Genomic DNA, 22,390 nt, shown 5'->3' with positions numbered 1-22,390 from the left:
AAGTTAGGCTCCATATCTATTTAATCAATCCTTCTAGCTCTTAAATTCACTGCTAAAAAAAATAAGTATTTAAGAAAACTTGAGAATTTTTGTTTAAATAAGCCATTCGTTTTGGTTGATAAATAAATTCTAATAAGACCATTTATGAGAATGAATATAACAAGTGGATTGGTTTAAAATTACAAAATCTGCTTAAATTTATAAATAATACCTCACTAAAAACCATTAAATGAGAAATTATATATAGATGAACAAATAAAACCTCTCATATCTCCCAAATCCATAGATCTAACACTTTTTCTAAAATAAGATATTGATTTTATAATTTTTTTAATCAAAATCAGATGATAGGATGATGTTTAAGGTCAAAAAATATGGTGTAGGTCAACCATTCTTTCTATAACAGAATTTTAGTAAAATGTTGGAAGTATTTCGTGGAATGACACTCAATAGCTATTAAATGATGTTATTAAGATGAGTAGTGTACGAGCTACAATCCAAAATGCAAGGGTCTACAAGAGGATATTTGATCAAACTCATCATGAAAAGTGCTCAGAACTCAGAGTTGGATTGAGTTACAAATCAGAATTTTTTTTTTCAAGTTTCTAAAGAATGATTTATTTGATGTACGAGGTGTGTTCAAAAAGTAAGGTGACTTTGTATTTTTAGGAAAAAATATTTATTTTTTCATCAATATTTATGCTGCCCCCTTAAAAGTAATCTCATTCGGATACAATACACTTGTGCCAACGCTTTTTCCAATCCTCGAAGGACTTATCATGAACACTTTTCGCTGTAGCCTTGAGCTCTTCCAGCGATACAAGAAAAAGTCCCATAGAGGCAAATCCAGTGAATATGTTGGCTGAGGCATGATTTTGGTGCTGGTTTTGGCCAAAAAATGCGACCATTCTTTAGGTCAAAATTAAGCAGTTACGAAATAAACTTCGCTGACACTAGTCTCATGCCCAAAACGTTCAAAAATTTTTTATGGCACGAGCCAACCGAAATGTAAATATCCTCAGGAACTTCTCTGATAGTAATTTTCTTCACTGTTTCAACGTTTTCATCTGTTGTTGACTTGCTTGGGTGTCCAGAGGGAGGTTTGTCATTGGAATCTTCCGGGCCATCTAAGAAGAATTTTTATCAATTTTAAACATTTAAAAAAAATCAGAACAGTTTCACAGTATGCCATCGTCAACATTTCAAGTGTTTTGGAGCAATTAATTTCATTTTTTACAGAAAATTTGATACAAATTCCTTGATCCATGTTTTTCAATAGGAACAAATCGTGGAACACGCAAAATACTTCTAGCCTCTCACAAAAAAACTAAACTTGTATACTCACAAGCACTGTTTCCCGAGTAGTAAATTTTTGTATCGCAGCGCCAATTCTCTTGGACTATTTTCTTCAATAGATAAGTTTTTATTTTGAATTTGATTTTTCTAATTTTTTAATTGACAGTTCCCAATTTGAATTTGATTGTTGAGATTGATTTGAGATTGACTACTGCATTTTGAATCAAACAATTCAATTTTGAACTGAACAAATCCTATTTTGAATAAAACTATTCCATTTTGATTTGAACTATTCTCTTTTTAAGCATAGGTATAGTTTCTTGAATCTGAGTCATAACGAGACTGAGTCGATATCAAGAGTCAAACCTTAAAAATTTGTCTTGAGACTGGCTCAGAAACTTATTTCTCTAGGTTAAATTTTTATTTATTTTTTCAGGATGAATTTGAATTGGCTCTTTTGTTGAATATAAATTTGACACTTGACAAAATATTGTAAAGTTTTACGTTTTGATGCCATGGTTTTAAATATAAAATATTTAACATTTTCACTACATCATTTCAGTATTCGACAAATTTATTAAACAGCAAGTATTATGTCTTACATTAATTATTTTAAAATTTGTCAACATTTTTTTTTGTCAGATCACGGGTGTAAGTGGGATTAATTACCAACCATACATAATTATCTAATATCTTTCTGATTGAGTTTATGTGCTTTATCGTTTACATTTTTGTCATTGATGAAATCCTAGTAATATTCAATATATAAAAATTAATTTATGTTTAAATTATTTTAATCTGTTAAAACTGCTGTGTAGAGGATATGAATATTAAATATTAAAACCATACAATTCATTGAAAATCCTTAGAAGTATCTCCAAGGCCTGTTTTACAGTGAGCAGGGCACTTTTCTTTCCTTTTTTTCAAATTAGTATTTTATTTAAAATAACATTTTGTAAAGAAAATATGCATTAACTTATGAAAAATCTATTCTTTGGCAAGCCTATTTTTTTTATTATTAACTACTGAGTCGGTGCAAATGAGACGAGTGATGGAAATTGGGTGCATTTTTTACCTCCCTCGTTTATTTGAAGTTGACAACCTGAAGAGGGAATTATCTATTCCTAAGCTGTTGTCATTATCATTAAATTCCTGAGGATTGAACTTCCTTTTTATTACATACCATATTTACGAAACCGGATTGAACATTTACGTGCACTTATAAAAGACGGAGAGTAACCCTAAAGATTTGTTCTGGAGTTATAATTGCAAGTCCATGTTGGATTCAAAGTAGTATTGAGGATCGACGTCGGAGTAATTCTTGCTTCTGTCCTTTTTTACTTCTTACTTCCCTTCCGCCTTCATCACAGCTGCATGTAGCGGATCTAATGAAACGTCATAATAGCTAAGCTACTTTCCTCCGAATATTCGTCTAGTTGGCAGGGTTACCATGTTGATTTTCCTTTTTTTTTACATGTCCAAAATGTTCCTGATTATCATCGATGGTTATAATTGTAAGTCCTTATTGGACAACAAGTAGAATTGAGGCTTAAAAAATTAGTCACTTCAGGAAGGTTCGTAGGATTATATACTTCTTTTTATTTTCTCTTTTTTTTGGGAGGGGCCTTAGTTTCTAAAAAGTTTTTTTGGGATAAAAATTTCAAAAATTTAATTTCTTATATGAAATTTTTTGGAAAAAAATTCAAAAATCATTAGCTATTCTCAAAAGATTAAATTTTTTGTAAATAAATTTCAAATATAAAATATTTTGAAAATAAATATCAAATATAAAATTTTTGGTACATAAATTTTAAATATTGAATTTTCTGGAGAAAATTTTAAAAATTCCATACCTACTCACAGAAAATTAATTTTTTTGTAAGAAAATTTCAAAAATCAACAGCTGTTGACAAAAAAAACTAAAAAAAAAAAATTCAAATATCAATTTTTGGTAAAGAAGTTTCAAATATCAAATTTTCAGTAAAGAAATTTTACATATTAAATTTTGCAGAGAAAATTTTCGAAAATCTATAGCTACTCACAGAAAATTATTTTTTTTGTACAAAAATTTCAAAAATTAACAGCAGTTGACAAAAAAATTCAAATAAAAAAAGGTTTTGTCAAGGAATTTTAAATGTTTAATTTTTTGTAAAGAAATTTTAAATCTAAAATTTTTTGTAAAGATATTTTAAATGTAATATTTTTTGTAAAGAAATTTTCAATTTAAATTGGAAATTTTTTTCGAAAATCCATAGCTACTCACAGAAAATTATTTTTTTATGTAAGAAAATTTCATAAATCAACAGCTGTTGACAAAAAAAAAAAAAAAATTAAAAAACAAACTCAAATGTCAAATTTTTGGTTAAGAAATTTCAAATATTAAATTTTTAGTAAAGAAATTTTATATATTAAATTTTGTGGAGAAAATTTTCGAAAATCCATAGCTACTTACAGAAAATTAATTGTTTTTGAAAAAAATTCAAAAATCAACAGCGGTTGACAAAAAATGAAGTTCTTGGAAAAAAAATTTAAATATAAAATTTTGTGTAAAGAAATTTAAAATGTAAAATTTTTTGTAAAGAAATTTAAAATTATTAAATTTTAATGGATAAATTTTGCGGAAAGCTGTAGCTACTCACAGAAAGTTAAATTTTGTAAAAAAATTTCCAAATTAAAAATTTTTCGGTGAAAAATTTCAAAAATCCATAGTTATTTGCAGAAAATTAATATTTTTGCAAATAAATTTGGAAAATTAAATTTTCTAATAAAAAGCAATAATTCTTTAATATTATTATTATGATTATTGCGGGGGGGGCGGTACAGCCCATTTAGCCCATGGACGCCCCAGCAATTTTTACATCTCTATTAATACCAAAAGTTTCGCTCCTGCCTCCTCCTCGCCCTTTAAAGAAATACTATCCCTATGTCTTTGATATAATATGGTCATCTCTAAAATATCAAATATGTATGTATAATTAATACAGAGATATATTTCAATGAACAATAATATTAATGATAAGAAATATACCTACATAGGAGTCACCAAATATACACTCCAGGTGTACCTACTTGTCATCATTTGTATAAACATTTATTATTTAGAAGTGTTTAAATATTTAGAGATGATCATTTTTTTTCTTTTTCAATCTAAGGACTTTATGGTGGGCTCCCTCTGCATTTTACGCCCACGTTTTTCTCACTACTTTTTTTTATTGATTGGATATTTATTTTTTTCATTTAAGAATGCTGTAAAAACACTTGAATGAATTTTATTATTATCATTTTCGATTATGATTCTTTTTTTGTGGTACTTTGTTGACTTCTTCCATAGGTTTAAAAAAAATGTTTTCATATCCAACTGACCATTATGCACCTGTACGGCTGCTACTCTTCTGCATTGGATGCACTAAAGTACTACTGATTGTCATATAAAGGGATTTAAAAATGCTCGAAATCCTCGTGAGTATACATTAAAAAAAGTATAAATCGATAACCTGACAAAACATACCTTTAAAAATATACTTTTTTTAATTTTGATATGCTTCCGCATTTTTTCCCATGCTCTAAGACAGTGGTTATCAAATGGGGTACTTGAAATTTTGAAAGAATATTTACTAGTGATACGTAACTCAGGGGCGTCCGCAGAGTGTAAGCTGGAGGGCCTGTACCCCCTCCAAATTAAGAAAATTGTCTTTACTACAAGAAAATTTAATATTTAATTTTTTTTTTCAAAAAATTTAATATTTGAAATTTAATTTTCTATTAATAGCTATGGATCTATAAATTTTTTTCAAAAAATTTAATATTCAAACTTTTTTTTCAAAAAATTTCAAAATTGAATTTTTTTGTAATATTTTTATTGTGAACACCTCTGGATTTTGAATTTGTTATCCAAAAAGATAATTTTTTTGTGAAGAGCTGTGGATTTTGAATTTTTCCCCCAAAAACTAAATTTTATGACAATAGAGATGAAATTTTTCCAAAAAAAATAATTTTTTTTGAATAGCAAGGGATTTTAAAATTTTTTTCCGCAAAATTAAATTTTTTTGTGAATAACTAAGGATTTTTGAAATTTCCTTCTATAAATTTATTTTTTTGTAAATAGCTTTGGAATTTTTGAACTTTTCTCCTAAACAATTTAACATTTTATAATTTTTTTCCAAAAAATATTAATATTTGGATTTCTTACTAAAAAAATCCAAAAACCAAGACCCCTTCCAAAATATAATCCTGTTGAAGCCCCTGTCACTGAAGCTAAAAAGGCTTTGTGCTGGTAAGTGGGTACCTGTGTTCAATAAATATTTTAAAAGTGATAATTCACAAAAAAAAAAAAAAGGTTGAGAATCCCTGCTCTAAGATGTGAGAAGCAATCATTTTTTAGGGATCCAAATATGTCCTTTACCCTCCCTCATCGGCCTTAAAGTTTTTCCAAAATGCCATTTTTGATTACTTTGTGTAGTTTTTGGACGAAAAGTAAGGATAAACCCCACGATTGAATGCCACATTATTTTTAAATAATACGTTTTACATGTTTTAGTATCTAAGCATCTAGATTACCCAGTACATTGATGCTAAATATATAGGCGCGGGGAAGGCAGTACTAAATTTGTAGGTATACTCTCATCTATCAATATCATTTTCTCTTATTTTTACTCATTTTTTGGGAAAAAATATATTAATATTTTCGATAGATTATACACTTAACTTCATTTCTTATATTAAAATAATTTTTCTAATACAAATTCCAAAGTCACAATGAAATACCTTTTCAATTATTTTACATATTTTCTTAGAATCTATAAATAAAAAGTAAAAATCACAAAAATTGATAATTTATATTATCTATTTATTTATTGAAGACATTATTTTTCAAACTTTAAAATCGTTGCCTATTATATTCCTTGGCTTGAAGGAGATACTCTCTCCGCTTGTGATTTTTAGTTATTATGTTTGCATAGTTAGACATCTTTTTTATTCCTCTCTCTGTAAACTCTTCCTTGCCTGACCATTATTCAATAGGCTCTTGAAGCCAATCTGACCCAATATTCAGTATGGATAAAAAAAAAAAAAAAAAAAAAAAGATGAAATTCTGGACAAATAAGATTATCTGATTAAGTTTTTTCAGTTATAATCTAAAATATAGGCTTGCCTTTTCTAAAGCTGTCAAGTTCTTTAGTTGAATATAATTTCAGGGCTATATTCCTCTTTTGATCATCATCTAAAAGATTGCTGAATAGAGAGAACGGAACCAACTCCTTCGTCAAATACCACATATGATTTTGAAGCTTTTTCATGACGATCTCTGCTAAATCATTGTCAATTCTTCTGAACTGGGACATGTCCTCGTAAAATTCCGAGTCATTGTCAGGAGCATCCGTTGCAGAGGCAGAAGTCATCCACATTGGCATACAAAACAAAATAAGGAATTTGTCCATCCTATTCAGCTTTTTCATTGTACCTTAATCATAATTCCTTTCTTCAATGAATAAAAACAACTTTTGGAAGTATATATTTCTGACCATCCGTGTTGCTTGATGAATTGCTCCTGGTTTTTTTCAGATAATACCTCGAGGAGTTGTGAAGTTATAGTGAGTTCCACTATTCCTTGATAATCAACTCTTGAAGCTGTGTCTGATTTCAACATTTTATTCAACTTCATTAAACATTTTGCCCTTCCTTCACCCAAAATCCTTTAATAGTGATGCTTTTTGGATGTTTTTTATTCAAATTACCCCATTTGCCCTTGAAGTGTTTGGAGCAGGGATTTTCTGGAAACGGAACTTTACTAGACAACTCTTCCCAAAACTACGTCTATAAATACTGTCTACATTTTAGATAAAATCATTTTGTGTCTAATTTTGTTTACCTAAAATGACATGAGAAATCAGACATTTTGTAGAAATGTGGACGCCCCTGCAATAGCCCTCTCAAATAAAAATACTTATCCCAAAATTGGGATACTGACTGACATTCCAAAGATAGATGACGTCACTATATCAAATAATATAACAAAATACTAATAGGACTTCCCTTCTTATCATAATCAAGACGACGATGACTTATTATAGTTACTTTAGTCATCAATGTTCAAATGATAATTCCATGGAAATAGGAGACTCATCAGACGCGATTGAATCATAGTGATTGCTTCGTCTGTTTAAATAAGGATGTATGAATTTTATATATTATCACAAGGGTCATTTGATAAGTCCGTGCTAATTCCGAGAGATGACACTACTGGCGCGTATCGAGGTTAGGTTTAGTTAGTAGCATCTCTTCGAAGAAAACACAAACCAACTTTAGCTAGATAGGTTTATTTCTCTCTGTTTGGCATTCGTTTGAATGGAAGAACCCGTCAGAAAGATTATAGCGACTGTCTTTAGGATTTGCAATGAATAATCCTAATCGGCTATCTGGAAAAGTGTAAAACTATTGCATGTGCATATTATTCATGGTTATTGGATGGTTTGAAAACCGATCTGCAAGAAAAATGCCCACGATTGTCCCTACAAAAAAGTCATTTTTCAACACGACAATGCACCAGCTCACACCTCATTGGTTGCAAAATTAATGGAAATAGTGTTCCAAATCGAGATGGCTACAATATCACACACCTTCGCTCTCCTATCTTCCATCAACATATGATGGATTTTATCAATGATTTCTGGAGTAGTAACCTCAACAGGGCGTTCAGCGTCACTTGTTCCTATATGACCCCTCCGAAAATTTTGAGACCACTTATAAACTGTTCTAATCGAAGGTGCAGAGTCCTCATAATGTTTATCAAGCTTCTTTTTAGTCTCCAGAGGCGTTTTGTTCTTTCATAAAGGAAAGTTTAATCAACCCACGAAGTTCTTTTTCGTTCACTTTTTGAAAATCCCTCCAATTTTTCGGTTCAAACGGATACCAAACAGAAAGAAATGTACTGATCTTGCTGAAAGTTGGTGTGTGCTTTTCCAAAAGATGCTACTAACTAAACATAAACTCGATATACGCCAGTAGAATCATCTCTTAGACTTTTCACGGACTTTTCAAACAACCCTTTTTGTATATTTGTGGACTTCTAAATCAAAACTTTTCAATTCATTTTTAACATATGGCCTTAATAGGATACTGCGCAGAACAATTTGTGAAATTGTTTTAATATAACATAAATGTGGATCCTTTACTTTCATTGCTATAAAGATGGATGGCCATCTTTTAATATGTTATTAATGAACCAATCATGGATCAGAATATGTATTATTATATTTTTGACAATTTTTATACTTCATTTATTTCCTATGAATCGTTTTTGAGAATTGTCAGAAGTTTCATGAGAAGTCCTACTTATGTATGTATCATGAAAAGGCTTTGAATGGAGATTTTTCTTTACTTTTAACCGGTGATGACACTCAGTACATAATACTACGATTCTCATGCTTTGTGTATTCATAGGTTATTGGAAATCAATACAAAATAATATAAAAAGACTTTTTTCTTAAGTAATACCAAGTATCAAATCATGTCAAGATTTAGTATGCATTTATGCACTAACAATTTCTAAATAAAAAAAGTATTATGTACTTGTACAACTAAAGAAGGAAAAGTTTCAATACTTCCGCTCCATTGTATGATATGCTATGGCTTGATGTTCGAAAATAATAATAAGAATAACAAAAAAATCAGAGAAGTAGTAAATGAAACCGTTATATCAAAACATGTAAGAAGAAAATATGTGATTATGGAAAAATATTCACAAAGTAATATTATTATTATTATTAAACTAAATACGTTTTACATAATGTATTTCTATTTCACTCACATACTAACAAAATATCCACGATTTTAATTTCATTCTTTGAAAATATATTCAACTCTCACAAAATGAGAATACATATTTCATTCGTCCTTGTTTATCTAGTCTTAGGACCGATTCTATCGTGCCCAGGACTGTCAGTAGTAGAATTGATTCTGTAGCCTCCCCCCCCGAATTACGGTATTTTTGCTTTTTACTAGAAAATTTTACATCTGATTTGTTTTCAGAAAATTTATTACTAGGAATTTTATTTACTTTTTCAAATTTGTTTCCAAAAAAGTTAATTTAATTTTAGTTTAATGTATTTTTAAAATGTTCTCAACTGCGGATTCTCGAAACTTTCTTCCAAAAAATTTAATTTTTTGGGCATAACTATAGATTTTGTTAAATTTTTTTTCAAAAAAAAAATTAATATCTGAATTTTTTTTAGAATAACCGTTGTTTTTTGAATTTTTTTTTCCAAAAAATGTAATATTTGAAATTGAATTTTATTAAATTTTTTCAAAATTTTTTAGTACAAACTTTTATTTTTGTATTTTTTTGGTTCCAAAAACCAATCACTTACAAAACGTAATCCTGCGGATTTGACGGATATTCAGGACTGAGCTGGACCGGACGGAGATTGAAGTGACTAGATTCTACATGTTGTAACCTATATTATATCACGCAACCATTCATTCAAAAAGAAACGGAAAAAGGACCCAAAATTATCTGGTAGTTAGCCAAATAACTCAATCATACCAAATGCCATTTATATCTTATGCACTCCCAGACTATCGCTGTCAAATTATTTCTTCACCATTTTTAAAATGAATTACAGATTATTAAAATCTATAGTAGTATTTTATTCGAAACTGTATTATAAAATTAGTTTGTAATATTTTATTAAAAGAATAGTTATACATTTATATTGGTTTATGATGGCCAAAATTTCTTCATAGAAATAATAAAATGGCCAAAATATGTATCATATAAATGACGAGGGATCAACGAGAAATTATTTTCCTGTCCTTTTGGAAACTGAGCAAAAGTATAGAATAACTTATTACTTTGTTTATTTATCAAAAAGAATAAATTATGAAATGGTCATGACGTGTCAAAAATTGCCAACAACAAAATACATAGGGTATTTGAGTGTTAGAGAGGTAAATGCTGTGTACAGGCTTCAGTAGGGTTGCGTCAGCCTTATTTATTCGGTCCAGTCCATTCTTAGGACCGGCCCTATCAGTCCTCAAGACTATCGATAAAAAAAGACAAAATAAAGTTGATTGACGTCATCAAGGACCAAACTTTATAAGTTTTATGACGGATATGCAGGCCTGAGACTGAACTAGACGAAACTGCAGTCATCAGTCCTTAATCAAGACTGTCACAACACGTGTCTTGAGTACTAAATTAGGATCGACACATCACTACATATACCTAAGTCCTACATGTAATCTCTTGACTTAGGATTTGTGAGCAATTGCTCAATTGTTCAAAAATTGTTTGGAAAAACTGTTAATGTTGCCTTTTTTTTGTATGAAAATGGTTCATTTGTCTAAACTGTTATAAAATAAATATAGACAGTTTGTGTTCTAGTTAGATTACACAACAGCTTTTGACGATTATTTGATGATATCTTCAAGTGAAAATCTACCTGCCAAAACCCTCCTTCAATAGGCTCTCTTTTTGGAGGTAAAATATGCATATTATGAAATCCGGGATACGATTACATCAGCGAATGTGTGAGAGAGCCAGATTCCGACAACATCCAATTAGAGGCAGTATAAATATGGCACGAAATTGATTGTTGAATAATCCCCATTGAATCTTACAACAAATGAGAAATAGTTTGCTCCAAATTGAGCTTCCATTTATGCAAAAGAATGAACGTAATATCAGTTGCAGTGATGATTAGATGCAAGACTCCAGAAGATCTCCCCAACTTCTAATTTCCTTCAACTACTAACGTGCATGTCTTTTAATATGTTTAAAACTATCAATACTTAGCAAAGGCAAAAATTAACGTGATAAAATCTTTCTAAAATCTTGATTTTTCTATATAATATATCCAAATTTATATATTAGTATTAAAACAACACTAATTACTTTAAATTATTACTATAAAACGTTATTTTTCTTTAAATACAAATTTGCTCAGTTTTTGATACTTCTCAAAAATTTAGTGCTCTTTTTTTTTGCTCATTTTGCCAAAAAAACCTGCTAAAATCCTTAGTCTAATAATCGCTTTTTGATGTAACAAGTAAATAGATTATACAAATCAAATCATAGAATTCTAGATAAATGAAAGTTTATCTCTATACTCATGTTAAAGAGGGGTGGGGCTCTTTTCCCACATGAGTATAGATATCCTTCTTCTCAAATAAAACTTTATGTACTTACAATTACTTTTTTCTTGGTGGTAACTCTTTGGGAATAAACCCATTCAACGATATCCGGAGTAAGTGATGAGTTTTTAGTTCAAATTTTTGTAAAAAATATTTGTTACGATTAAAATGTGTAATACAAAAAAGGTAAGACAAACGAATCCTTGCTGAAGTTTGTTTACTGACCTTTTAAAAATGTTGAACACAAAATATTAAGCCCTTATATTACTCGCATTTGTTCTAATACACATAAAAGAATTGATAAATACTCTTATGGGAGAAGAAAAAATGCCGTCTTTATTCAAAATATCTAACATATGGTTGAATTAACAAAAAAAAAAAATATTTTAACTCTTTGGTAGTTATAATTTGTTAGCAATTTAATAAACACCTCTTCGTAAGGCTTCAAAGATTAACACATTGTTACGTAAAAGGTCGATTTATGTATCTTAATTAATGTCACAGTGCCTCCATTTTTTGTCTTCAAGACGATTACAAATATATAACTAATTATAACTCAAATAAATATTATAACTCAAATAAATTTTTGATGGATTGTTATGTATCTAATACAGGGGCGTCCACTATAGGTTGGAGACACTGTAGCCCCCAAAAAAAAAAAAAAAAATTAAGGATTTTTTGTTTCAAAATTTTAATGTTTGAAATTTTTTTCCTAAAACAAAATAATTTTTTCAAAATATCTGACGATTTTAATTTTTTGTGAGTAAATTGTAGATTTTTGGAAAAAAATCTCTGAAAAAATTAATATTTGAAATTTATTATGAACAGCTGTGGATTAATATTAGAAATTTTTTCAAAAAAAAATTATATTATAAATTGTTTTTTTGAAATTTATTTCCCAAAAATTTATTTTTTCGACAAAATGTAGGATTTTTGAAACTTTCTTTCAAAATTTTCATATTTTATGAACAGCTGTGAATGTAATTTTTTTGGGAAACAACCTTGGATTTTTGTTATTTAATTCCAAAAAGTTAATTTTTTTTTTTGAACAGTTGTAGATTTTTGAAATTTTTTTTGAACAGTTGTAGGTTTTTGAAATTTTTTTGAACAGTTATTGATTTTTGAATTTTTTTTTGAACAGTTGTAGATTTTTGAAACTTTTTAAGAATAGCCATGGGTTATTTGAAATTTTTTCAGAATAGCATGGGTTTTGAAAATTAAAAAAAAATAATATTTGAAATTTATTTTTCCAAATTTCTTTCCAAAAAAAATTTAATTTTTGAATTTAAAAAAAAAATCCTAACATCAAGTTCCCCCCTCCCCAAAAAAAAAATATAATTAATTCCTTGGATCCCCTAATTGCAAAATGGTACTTTTACCTATTAATTAAAATATTAAAGAATCGTAGTTATTAATAATGATGAAATAAATAAATAGGGATTTCCCCATTTTACTTTATTTTTACTCAAAGATTATTTTTATGTTTTGACACAATGTTTGAAACTACGACAATATTTGATTTTACTTGACGAGGATCTAAAAATAACATTATTCATGACGGTTTTTTTTAATATTTGGACATAACTGACTTTAGGACTTGACTGAAGTAATTAGTTCTAAATTAAAATGCACAAACTATGCGTAAACATAACAAAACTTATCTGACGTCCATTCATTCTCCCAACCTCTTTTTGAAACATAATAAAAAATCAATTGATGTGAGAAAAATAAACACCATCAGATATATATCCATTAAGAAAAACGATTAGGAATCAATCGGGATTTTTATTTGAAGACAACATCATTTATTAGAACTCTCATAAACCCATCATACTTATAACTACACAAGTATAATAATTTATTACAAATTAATTAACAAAAAAACAAAATTGAATTGAAAGTTGTCGTCTGTCTGTCGTCTTATCTACGCATCATCTTTAAATTGATTAAACTTTGTGTGGGTTTATTAATACTGACATTTATTTATGTATAATAAAGGAAACATTTGATATTGATTATTTAGTAGTATTGAGACTCAGTTCAAGACCAATGTGGACTGATATTTCCGTCCAGACGACGTATGATCTTAGGCCGTAGACCGAAATTCAATCGTTTTTAAATCGTGGCCCGTTTTTTGGGCTAAATGGACAAAATGGCTTTAAGGGAAAATGAACTGAGGCAAAATTACCTAGGGCCACAATTTTCAGTTACACATAACGCCATTAAAAATATATAATCGGTTTAAACCGAATTTTAAATTTGACAAATCCCCACTGACTTTTTGTAAGACCGATCCAGTCCAATTTTTTGTTTGAGATCGGTCCACACCGAACTTTATGGAAGGACCAAATTAGTTTAGAGCACTAAAAATCATAACGGTCTCAGATCGATCTAGGATTGTCAGACCGACACTCAACACTAGTACATAGATCAATGCATCTCTTGAAGCAAACATATTTGATATTATCTTTTGCCCAAGTTGAACAAAATATTATCTAATATTCTGCTTGTTTATTTAAATATTTTTTTTTTACGATGATAATCTTTGAAAGGCTATCGAAAAAGGTCATCGTAATCATTTTCTCTCATGTATGTTTTTTTTTTTGCACAAAGTTCTGTGTAGTATGGACAACCTTATGTAATTTGTGAAATTTATGGATCAGAGGGGCTGATGTATATACGATGTATATATTAATTAGGAAGACGAACGGGATCACTCATGTGCAAAAATAATAATAATATCTTTATGGATTTCTAATAGAAAGGAACTTTCAATTATTCAATTTTGGCGTGTCATTTGAGTGAGCTAATTGAATCAGATATGAGGCATGTTGGAATGCAGTTTTTTTAACCTATAAAGAGACTCACTCATCTGCCTTATTATTCAAGTGCCTTCGTTGTCACAAAATAAGAGGGAGATAGGAATCAGAGCTTTTTCTATCAGAGAGTTCCCTTAGGTTTGAATGTATTTATAAACGATGTAAATACTTGTCTACCTTTTGATAGACGGTTCATTCAATAATGAACAGACGGATGATCTACAGTAGGGATACATAAACTCCTTCATCCAGGGAGTATAGGAAGGCGTGACTATATTATGACAAAATTGTGTTGTGAATATTATAAATAGATTTTGAAGTCATCAAAATTTTGGGAAAACATTTTGTCATTTGTCATCTTGATAGTTTCTCAGATGGTACACAATTTAAGTCCTTTGAGAGCAACTGATCTAAAGAAAACACAGTTTCAATCAACAAGGTAAAACAAGTATGAATTAGTGTTGTTACAATGCCAATATTTTAATAACAGTTCCGATAACCACAGTTATTATCAAATTTTTCCTACTATTTTTAACAAAAATGTCGTTACGGATCGACTTCTTCTAAAAAATGGGTTATTTGGGCATTTTAAAAATATAAACAAATATTTATTTCCTGAAAAACCGTCATTAGATTGAGTTCTTTTAAAAGGACTACAAGAGAAGCCTTTAAAAATAGTTCAATGAAAAAAATAGAATCAAACAAAGGGGGATCCGGAAGGGTTGTGCTGGAGAGGCTGGAGATCTCTCACAAATTCAGGTATTTTTTCTGATTACATAGCACATGGTAAAATTTATGTGAAAAAAGAACCATGTGGGCATATGAATTACTCTAAAATGTAGGGCCTGGTGCGGTACGGAGTTGTACCTCGGTTCGGTACGTTTTTATCTTCGTTGCTATACGTCAGTACGTATGGATATAATCACATATTAAATATTTTGATTTAAAAAAATTTGGGTAAGGTATATTTGTATATTTTAATTAATACATTTAGATAGAGATGTAAGATTTTAGTCCATAAGTATCCTATTATTTAAGAAATAATTTATGTATTTGCTTATACAAAAAAGCTATAATTACTTACAATTTGATCAAAGATATCCCAGTTGACGAAAACACAGTGTTATGGAGACGGGATAATTTAAATAATTTTCCCCATGTTTCCAAGTAAGATTGTCAAATCTTGCAACTACAGTTATATTAATATAAAGTGATTATTTTTTTTTGACAGCTGGTGATATTGTGACTACTAATGGGTCCTGTTTATTACCAGAAAATGTAAACAAGTTCATTTTTTTTGCAAAAAAAAAATAAAAATTCCCGAATAATAATATCATATAACCCATCTACATTTTATATCAAACATTGTTTTTTATAGAGACGTTCAGTTTATTTGTAGAGAAAATAAAAGATGAAAGAATAAAATTTCGAAAAAAACTTTTTACAAAATACCATATACCGAATTGCGTACCCTGAAGGATGTACTGCGGTTCGTGCCGAACCGTGGGTTTAGCGTACTGTCTCAGACATATTAAAAGGACAACTTTGTTATTGGGAGAAGGAACACAAATTTGAAAAAAGATCCATCCTTTTCTTTTCTGAATAAAAGCCAATTTGGAAATATGAAGAAATCCGTCATTAGATAAAATTCTTTCAAAAGGGCAAAAAAAAAAGCCTTTAAAAAAATTAAGAACTCATTTAGGGGGGACGAGGGGGTCTACAAGAAGAACCCTATGTAAGTGGGGTAAAAATTATGTGAAAAGGGACCGCATGGTTTATGAATGCCCCCTAAAAGACCATTTTGTTTGTGGGAGGATAAATTAGAAAATAAAGCTGGGGGCATCTACGTCATCAGTTGGACAAATATTTAAATGACATATTAAAGTAGGGGTTCCAATATCCTTTTAGTCTAGTTCCGTTTTCAATATGTTAGTCCTTCAATATTACTCTATGTATATTAAACAAAACTATTAATAAGAAATGCTAAAAATGATCTTGTATTTTAGATAAATATCATCTCTTTTTTATGTCATATAAAAAAAAAAAAAATAATAATAATAGAAACGAGATGGAGTTTCATTGGATATTTTATAACAGAAGTAAATACATCTTTTTACAAACGAGTGTTGTTGTTGATAAACATCAATTTTCAAAAATAAAATGGATAAAAATTGTCTAACAATTTAAACTTGTATAGAGATTTTAATATTTTTAAACGGACAATGATATATACAGGGTGAGAAAGGGTATTTACTTCATTCTTAAATAATACAGGGGAACACTCATTTCGTACAAATGAATTCAAGGAAAAAAAAAAAAGAATTTATCTTTTGAGCACAGAATCCAAAACTGATTTCAGTTTTACTCTCAGTCATCTGAATTCGGAAATATTTGGAATTATAGTTATTCCGGACTAACATCGCTCAGATTCATTTTTTACCCTTAAAACCATCCCCAAATTAAAAGTTGGGTAAATAAAACTTATGTAAAAGTGTATTTATGATTAAAAAATGTTTTTATTGATTCTGTATCTTGTTCTGAACTCGATATATTTCAATTTTTAGGCTCAAAAATGATGAAACACGAGACTCTTCTTTAGACCTTTATAACTGATCCATTACATATAGTGATGAGGAGTATCATAGCTGATATTATAGACAAATATTCAATGTATAATTTAAAAAAAAAGATATACTTAAAAATATATGCATCTCCCTGGATTTTTATTCCATTTTGTATTTTTAAGTGATCCCATTTTCAAATATTAAAATTCTCTACTCATTAGGAATGGATTGCTCTATTGTTTCGATCCTGATATCTCATTCCGACTCTTATGAGGTCTGGTAGTTTTCGTAGTATGAATTCTCCTCCCGTCATCCGAATTTGAGCATGGATCAAAGGTGATGGTCAAGTTAGAAGTATCTTCCTTTTATACGGCATACGTCATGAATTTGGCATTGGAATTTGAAGCAATATGATGATGATAATGTTGAATATTTTCTAGTACACCACCATAAAAATTGGATTACTACAAAATTGAATAAAAATCCTTGGAGATGCATATTTTTTAAATTACACATTGAATATTTTTTTAATAATATTTTTATTAATAGTACTTTTAATTTGGGGATTGTTCATAAATAAATTATATTTTTGTCTTCCATTCATTTGTACAAATACCCCCCAAAAAAAGTTACCCTGTGTACATACATTAGGGGGAAACTGACTTGTTACATGTGCGTAAATCCAATTAGAAAATTGGAGTTGTTTTATTATGAGACTGCATTGTTTTTTATAGGTATACATTGCTTACATACATACCTACCAATATATGATTATTGGGTGAATATATATATATATAAAATGTCAGCCCCTGGTTCAATGGCTTATAGCTTTTGTTGTTTTTTTGTGAGTCATCTACATACAAAAACCATTAGAGTCATTTTTACTAACACATAAATTGAGATTGCTTATTGCTTATATGTTTTTGTTTATATGGGCCCAATAAAAATAAAGGAATTACAGAAAGTATGTACAATGTACTACTACTCATGAGACGTAATGTAATGAGATGAATGGCCCCTTATGTAAATGAATGTAGGTATACACACATTGGGGATAAGACTCTGTCCGAAACCGATTCTATCTTTTTTTGAGTTGGTCTTCAGTTATTTTTTTTAGGGACGTATCAGGGGCGTACACATGATTATATTATTTCAAAAATCCAAGTCATTCTCAAAAAAATTAAATTTTTTGTGAAAAAATTTCAATAACTCACAGCTGTTTACAAATTTTTTTTCAAAAATTAAATTTCAATTATTAAATATATTAAATATTTTGGAGAAAGAGTTAGAAATCCACATCTACAGCCCCTCCAGCACATCCTCTGCCTTTTTTAACTAATATTTCGGTACTGACAAAGTGTTACTTGACTTAGACAAAATTTACAGTGTATTTTTCTTGTCAACTTTTTATCTTTCTGCTACTTTTATCCATTTTTATTCTCTTCACTATTCGTGCTAAGAATGTTGTGGATTGGTTGAATTTGAATTTGCTCAAGTTAAGTTGTGAACAATACTCAAATGTTATGCCATAATTATTTGATAGTTGGAAAGATTTGGATTTGGATAACAACCAACTGATTTTGTGCATTTTTTTGTTCCTATTTGGAGAAAAGGTTGGAAATACAAAAACAGTAACGATGTGCAGATCGTTTAAGTGTAAGATATCGATTTTTTTGGAAAAAATTCCAAAAATTTACTTAAAATTAAACTTTTTTGGAAAGGATTTCAAAAATCCACAGTTGTTCACACAAAATTAATTTTCTTGGAATTTTTTTTTATCAAAGATTAAAAATCCAAAACTAATCACAGAAAGGTTAATTTTTTTGGAAAAAGATTGAAAAATAAACTTTTTGAAAAAAATTCAAAAATCCCTAGTTATTCTAAAATAAATAATTTATTTGGAAAAAAATTTCTTAAATCCACAATTGTTCTCATAAAATTAATTTTCTTGCAAAAAATTTCAAATTTTCAAATGGGGGCTGCAAAAAAAAAATTCAAATATTAAAATTTGGAGTAAAAACAAAAGTTATTTAATCCGTTAAAATTTATGATAAGGTTTTGTAGTTTATGTCCATGGAAGTCACATTTTTTTACACAATTTTGTACACAAATTGACTTCTAATCCGCAAGTTGGAGGGGGGTATTTCACAATGACTTATTCAACATCTAGTTCTACTAAAACATAGGTTCTTCATCAATTATTTTTAATTTTGAAATTTAATTTAAAATATCTAATTTTTGGAAAAAAAAAGTTTAAATGATTAAATTAAATTTTTTTGAAATAAAATGATAAATGTTACATTTTTTTGAAATAAAATGATAAATGCTAAATTTTGTAGTTAAGAGGAAAATTCCTGATTTTTTTTGGGGTGGGGGAGGGGGGAGTTATAGCCTCTCCATCTCACCCCCTGCGAACGCCCCTAGAGACACTATTAGTGATATTCATTAAAATGAAGAAAACGTAGGACAAACATCAAATTGATTACGTCTAATTTGAATATAAAAAGAAATGCTTAAATTTCACAGTATTTAGTATATTAGTTCAAGATCCTTACATGTAATTTAAAAATTCGTTTCCCACTCAGATACAAACGTTTTAATATTATAAATAAGGTACATAAAAAGGAGTATGTTCAACGTCATTTATCTTCCTTTATAGACTATTGAAAAGGATTCTGTAACACAATTGTGTTACTACACAAAAAAATCAAACAACATCTGGGTCTTACTACGTATTTAACGTTTAATTCATCTTTTTTTGCAGAAAAAATATATTAATACAATTTAATGAAACTTTTCTTATTTGGCCTTTTTAAATCTCCCCCGACAACCTTTTTTTAAGTCAATTGAAGAGAACAAATCTTTCGGCTCAACATCAAAGCCACACTAACATACATAAGTATATTTGTAACATCTGATAGCAAAAAAAAACAAAAAAAAAACAACAACCGATAAGCAGATAATTGTTTGTTTTTTTAATGTTGTTTTTACAAAATCAATTTGGAATCATTTTTACAAACCCCTCACATTGACATTAAAACCTCAAATATATTTTTAAATATTTAGGGAAATCCTTAAATTACATTTGATGATTGATTTAAAAAAAATATATCTTTACAAGTAGATAATATGTGGTGCGTCAAGATAAAAACAATCTTGAACAAAAAATTTAGAAGAAGTGATAATCTTAATTTTTTGATTGATATATTTGAGTCAATTATGAGCTTTTTATTCAAATTTGTGGGATGAATTAATTTGACTGTCCCTCTCTGAGTCAATAAGTTTTTATATTTCATTTTTTCATGTCTTATACCTTTCAAAAAAGGTTTCTTGATACTTTTCTTAGCCGGTTTATATATTCAAATAGTGTATTTAACCATATGTTTTTGATTGCCAGGTCAATGAAAGGAAATTAATGTTGAATTATATTTTTTTCCAACACAATTTTCCTTTTTTGTATATATTTTTTAATATTTATATAAATAAAAACCTTGTTGTTGAATTTTTGACATAACCTTTGTTTGATTTAAGATACTTATATTGGACCGGATCTGCCCATATAAAAAACGTCAATTTCTATTTCTTTGATTGTGACGATCAATTTTGGATTTTTTAAACGGAATTTGTAACATATCCGACAAAGGGTTCATATGAACAATTTATTCATAGAAATTGAGGTTAATTTGTCCATGAGTACAAATGTAATCACCACTCGATTTGGAGAAAAATCATTGCAGTTTCCTTTTTTGTTGACGGTCACATATATATCCTATTTTTACCCCCTTATTTAATATTTATAATAATGATGATACCATTTAATTTATGTTGTTTGAACATGGAGAAATTACATTGATTCAGAGCCATTCACATAAAAAAATACAACCATAAACTCCCCCTCTTTACCAAATAGTCATTTGTTTACTATTTATTATATTTTGTAGAACCACCAAAATAAATAGAGTCTTATACATTTATAATGAAGTTGGAGAGAGGATCTATTTGTCTATAAATATACATTTTGACTCGTGTTAGGATTCGATCTGAAAATCCTGAACCGGTCTGCCCCACTTATGATTTTTAGTTGACCAAACTAATGGGGTCCTTTAAATAAGTTTTGTTTGTACCGGTCTCAAAGAACAAATTTGTCTAGTTACGGCCAAAAGAAAGAATCGGTCTGGATGGGCCTCATTTCAGATTCTGTCTAGACCAGAGGTCGTGTTAACTTTTTTAACTTTACTCCAAAAGAACTTGTCGTAAAATTAATTTGCCCCAAACTAGTGCAAAGGCGTCCGCAGGAATATATTTAGATTAGAATAGTTTATACGTGGTTGCAAAATTTTCGGAGTGGCCATATAGGTACAAGTGAGGCTGATTGTTCTGGATACTCTGTTGAGGTTAATACTCCAGAAATCATTGATAAAATCCATGATATGGTGATGAATAAAATAGTAAAAATATTACAAGGGCATATTATTCATCGTTTGAAAATTGAGCTGCACGAAAAACGGCCATGATTGGCCCACAAAAATGTCTTTTTCAGGTATGACAATTTGCCAGCTCACACCTCAATAGTTGAGGTTGCAAAATTAATGGAAATAGGGGTTTCCAACTCGTTTCACATCTCCCCTTGGTTCCCTTGTACTACAATGTGTTCCTCAATTTAACCAAATAATTAATTTGTTTATATTTTTACACGCACTTTTCAAACAATCCTCGACAGTACAATTTTCGGTGTACCTAAAGGGTTAAAACAAATAATTTGTCAATAGAAATACATGATAATTTGTAGATAAATACATTTTTTCTAGATTACTTTTGTGTTGACGGGCTAAATATAATTTTCTAAAAAAAGTTGTAATGGTGGTTAGAAATGTGATGGATACACAATTAACACCTGACATTGGGGGGTTCTTCTTCAAGGTGTTGTTTTTATTTGTTAATAATAATTTGAGTCATTTCTTTGTCACACAAAAAGGTACAAAAAAATAAATAGGTAAAGCATTGAGGTTGACAAATTAAAGTATTAGATTCTTTTTTTTTTTTCTATTGGAAAGGACAGTTGTGTAGGTTTATAAATATATAATAAATAAATTTATTATATATGTAAACGTGTATAAACACAGATACACAGATATATGTATATACACAGAAGAGAAAGAAATCTCGATTAAAGGATTAAAAAAATATTAGAAAGACCTCATGCCAGAGAGATAGAGAGAGAGAGAGAGGTCTGAATATATAATGTACATTATACACACAGCTATTGTGAATTGATAAAAAAATGACATGCTTTAGATGGGAGAAGGAAGAATTGACACATGTCAGTTGGATCCTTCAAAAAATACTCTGCGTTCGAAAAAACCCCGAACTCCACTGCTGAGGTGTTTTGAATATGAAAAATTTGTGACTCTTGTTTTCATCACACAAAATAACTCTTTTTTGATCCCAACTACACTTTTTTTTTTCTTCTAAGGCTTGTTTACTAGCCAGTTGTATGTATATTCTACAACATACACGCAGATATTCTCCCACATTTGATGATATTTTTATACACCTATCATGTAGCGATGTGAAAATGGGTCA

Source organism: Lepeophtheirus salmonis, chromosome 5 (assembly GCF_016086655.4).
Source record: "Lepeophtheirus salmonis chromosome 5, UVic_Lsal_1.4, whole genome shotgun sequence".
Taxonomy (NCBI): domain Eukaryota; kingdom Metazoa; phylum Arthropoda; class Copepoda; order Siphonostomatoida; family Caligidae; genus Lepeophtheirus; species Lepeophtheirus salmonis.
This window is presented reverse-complemented; position numbering follows the sequence as displayed.